Consider the following 4,862-nt stretch of genomic DNA (forward strand, 5'->3'; position numbering starts at 1 on the left):
CGAAGTGCACATCAGTTAAAACTCGATATAACGAATCTGATTTTAAACGAACTTCCACATCTAACGATAAATTTTCATACCCGTGGCACGTATTCGTGAGATTCATGTTGTCGTCAACCCGAATTCACGAAGCTAACTTGACACCAAACACTATTTAGCGAAGCTTTTCCTGAAGTAGAGTGAGAAAAAGAAGTGATATTTCTTTGAAATTGTATGGTCGTGGTATAGAGTGGCTATGCGGGTTTACGCTGTCGCATTAAAACATAAAGCCACTATACCCACGACCCCAGCTTTGCTTGGACGAGACTGCACGCCGCACCCACGCAAAGAACACAGCCAAGCAGTCCGTTATATTGGCGGCAGTGTTCAGGGTCCGTGTGAATGCTCCCACAACACTACGATGGTTGCTTTCGCTATTTCATGGTTTATATGCGACTGATGGCACTAATTGTATTCTTCCTTCAACCCCCCCCCCCCCCCTCTCTTCTCCAGCCTACTCGCATAATCACTGCATTCGTTCTCCTAATTTTTGCATATCGGCAGCCTGCCATAAGTTGACGTACCTGGCTTGCTTCCGCCCGGACATGGAGCCTCCCACGCCCGGCAAGTGCAGCGTGGGCTAGCGGAAGATGCAATCCACGACAGCTTTTGGGTGTCGCTGTGTTACAATTTTGGATTTCGAAGGACCGAAAAAATCCGTTTCTCTCGGCTTAACGAACTTCCAGATTTCGCGAAATCATTCAAGCGTGCATGGTCATCACTTCGCTAAAACGAGTTTCAACTGTATTCCCTAATCATGCGAGGAAAGCGTTACAGACCTGCAGACTTTGAACTTCCAAGTGGGAGTGCAGGCGGATCCAGCTTTCACATTACATCTTGGACGTAGAAGACAGATGGAACCAAGTGTCCGTTTAATTATTTAAATTTAATTTTTAGTAGCACGGCCAATGAGCGATACTCTCTGTTTCTCTTCCAAGCACTTCCGGTTTCTAGAATATCCAACAAAAAGTATAATTGGTACGAATCATGGTTCTAGTTCAAGTGAGAACCTATATTAGATGCATATGATACCGGAACATCAGGACCAATTGACTTCAGGATAATTAATGAAAATTATTTGAATGAGTTCATTGAAAGAGCAGGCACTTTTCTTGGAAGCAGCTCCATGGGATCGTTGCGGCGCCTGGAGGAGCGAATCTCAACCATGCCTCCGAGACATGGCCTCCGAGATTAGCCGGCAATCTCGGAGGCCATGCCGAGATCATCCATCTTCCTCCGAGATGATCTTGGGCAGTGCGACGAAACACAAAGTCAAACTCATGGAATACACCAGGGTAGACGAACTTAAGCGTGCGAGCGCCACTACGAGAAACGTACGTCAAGAATCAGGGTAGCCTTCAATTTTTATTCCAGCTTCAATATTCACATAGATAGAGTGAGCTGCGCGCTCGATGACGACTGCTAGTATATCCCCCAAAAACATTTCACAAAACACCAAAATGTTCGCGGCCTTAATCTCTATAGCGAAATATTACAAAAAAACAAATGCGTGGCTTAAAATCGCCATATATAATGAATTGCTTGAACGAGTCGCTGGCAAATCATAAATCATACCCCGTCATTCATGTATTTCGTTAAATGCGGTATTATCTCGTAGAATTAAACACAGCTCCCTATGTAAACAGCGCTGTTCCTCACCCAGCCCCGTCCTTCGCTTCGTTTTTGACAATATTGGTGTCTTGTCAGGGCATGCCTTTTGAGTGGCACACCAGTGCGATCTAACAGTCCGTATCGCAGCGATGCAGAATCGAATAATATACGTGTGTGTGTTCTATATTTAAAGAATCAAGCATCAGGCTGGCTTGGGAAAACGGAAGCTCCTCTAAAAACATTACTTAGCCATTATCAAGGATATACAATTTGAGATCGTACGTTCCAATCACGCGTGCTATATAAACCTTGAGAAAAAAAAAATCTAGAGTCGTGTTCACAATGTCTTATGTAGGAAACGTTCCTCACGTTTAAGTCATTACAACGAAACGAATACATCCATCCAGTGCGTTTACTTGCGTTTTCCTAAATGTAACGCTCGATAATGTACTCTTTCCACTGTAACAAGATTTTGAACAAATGTTTTGAAGTTATTACGCACTACAGGAAATAAAAAAGATCTACTTAATCCGCATTGCATCGCCGTACGTACACAAGTGTGGATGTCCCCTGTGGAGAGTAGTCAACGAGGGATCAAGTTAAGAAATAAAGCGAAAAGCCACTGAATAGTAATCGATGTGGGGTCATCACCCAACGCATGCCTATTTGAAAAAAGCGACACTGCTGCTGCCTGTTCATCTTGGCGCTCGCGTTGCAGCGAAAGCTTCCGCAAAGGGGCGGAACGCCATCACTGCTTTGTTGCAGCTCTTGGCCTTCGGCAGGCGGCACATTGCGATGCACACCGTGATGAAGAAAATCTGTGCCTCGCTGCCGTCCAAGTACAGACTTTCCTTCCTCGGCGGCCGCCCTGATGTATGTCGCGTAGGCCAGTTCCATGGCTGGCACCTCCGGGAAGATGCCCCGTCTACAGAACCAAGGCACCTCACTCGTTTCTCGAATCCTCCGCCGACGTCGATGAAAGCCAGCTCGCCACACGATCTCCGTGCGCGTGACGGTTACGCCGATGCTGTCCAGCGCCCGAACGATCTGCTGGGCGTACTGGTATCCTAGACCGCCATACATCATCGCCTTCGTGCCAGAGCCGTAGTACAGCGGCCTCGCCAGGGCTCCCATGGACACGAAGGGCGTGTTGAGGACGTGCGTGTACTTAACAAGCGGCAAGGCGTAATTGCTCGGCACGCTGGTGGCGTCAAAGCCCGCCCCTGAACCACGTTCCGCTTGGAGACTACTCACGGCTCGCTGTGTGTCTATCCAGAAGGCCTCAAACGAGGACGCGTTATCGGGGTAGTCTTTGTAGACGCTGGCGATACGGCGTCTGTCAGGAAGTCCTGCCGAGGCCACAGTACCGTCCTCATGCTTTCGAACTTTGCGAGGGCCATGCTCTTGGAGCGCAGTTGAACCAGTCGGCGTTGCTTCAAAAATGACCGCCTCTTCGCGGACATTGCGCAGCAGGTCACTGTGGATCGGCGTCTTGACGAGTAAATCGGGGCACTGCGAACAGCGCGTTGACCAGCAACTGGTAGCTGGCTTCCACGGTAGCAGCGCAATAATATGGTGCCCTCTTGTCTCTTTTGGAATCGTCGCCGTAGAAGCTAAATGAGAGCCGCGACGCGTCGGCTATCGAGCCGTACGCTTCGGCAAAAAGCCAGTAGATGTGGTCCAGTAGTTCCGGTCCTTGTATATTGCGAACAAGCGTTCACGGCTTTCAGGAGGCCCGTTTCCTCGAAGGTGATCACGTCTTCTTCGGAGAACTGGTCTTCAGTTTAGGGTTCGTTTAGCAGCTGCGTCAGGTTCTCTAAAAAAGTGGCGTGCTTCGAAGCTTTCCCGAGGAAAACTGCCAGGGAGCGACATCCGCCGAGTTGTTCAGAAACGTGTGGAAGATAGTGGCGGTCCTCGAGTAACTTTCCGCGATCAACGCTGTCGTTCGGTAGCAGCCCGTAGTCTTGGCTCCATCGTTCGCGGTACTCGTGGACACTTCTTAGGCCTACCAAAGTCTCCCGCCACTCGGCCATCAGAGGGTTTCGGGCTGACGACGAAGGTCGCAGACGCGGATTGTAGGAGTTTCGTGGCAGGAGGTTCACCTGGAACCACAGCGGAGCGCGCCATTTGAACGCGAGGTCAAGGAGCACTCCGAATGCGTGACCATTCGGGGTGCGCTCCGTAGGCATTTCGCAAGTTCAGCTTGTCCATGAACTGCGCCACGGTGTTTCTCGTCGACGGCTTCTTCCCGAGTTATGCAGCTCGTGTACATGATAGCGCTTTTCTTCCACCGACGACCATGCGCGCCTGACCACGTTCGAGTAACTTCCTCAAGCCTTCCAGCCACGCCATCGCATGAGCGACAGGGTGGACCTGGTGACGCCCAAGACGGGCGATTCCTCGAAATTCGCACCAGACTGAGGGCCACGAACGCGTCGAAGTCTTGGCACGGGTCCACGCTGTTGTTGAGAAACGCCCTAAGGAGATTCCTGTACGCCAAACAGTCGTCCGTCAAGCACTGGCGTCGCCTTTCGCTCACGATCTCGCCTCTTCGTATACCAATAATCAACACGGCCAGCAGGCACGCAACTGCGACGATGGCTGCACATGATAGAAGCGGCTTTCTTGACGCGGTCCCGATGGTTGTCTTCCGGCTTGAATCCGGCATCCAAGGAGCTGCACAAGAAAAAAAAAAGACATATACCGCGCACTTTGGTGATCAATGTAAGCGAGCACATAACCTTAGATGGTAGTACAAATGGTTATGCGATAATAGATTGCCACTGAATTTAGTGATCAACTTCGTCCCACAATCGCCGGCAAACATGACGCCGGACACTGCGCAAATCGCACAGCGCCATTACCAAACATACACGTTTCAATATTCATGGCACATGCAGCTACGCTGAACATCGGTATATCAATGTATCTGTTCAGTCTTATTCACGTAGTCTTATCAATTACCTACTGGTGACCGCAGCTTAGTGGTGCATGCGCCACCCTTCTCCGTTGTCACCTTACCGGCTTGGGACGAGTGCAAACCGGGAAGCTGACAATGTAGACGGTTTGAAAGTAGGGGTGTGCGAATATTCGAAAGTTTCGAATATTCGTCGAATATTACATTCGAAATATCGTATTCGATTTGAAAATCGTGTATTCGAAAAGCTTCGAATTTCGATAACTTCGAATATTCGAAAAATTCGAATATGCGG

This window comes from Rhipicephalus sanguineus, chromosome 11 (assembly GCF_013339695.2).
Source record: "Rhipicephalus sanguineus isolate Rsan-2018 chromosome 11, BIME_Rsan_1.4, whole genome shotgun sequence".
Taxonomy (NCBI): Eukaryota; Metazoa; Arthropoda; class Arachnida; order Ixodida; family Ixodidae; genus Rhipicephalus; species Rhipicephalus sanguineus.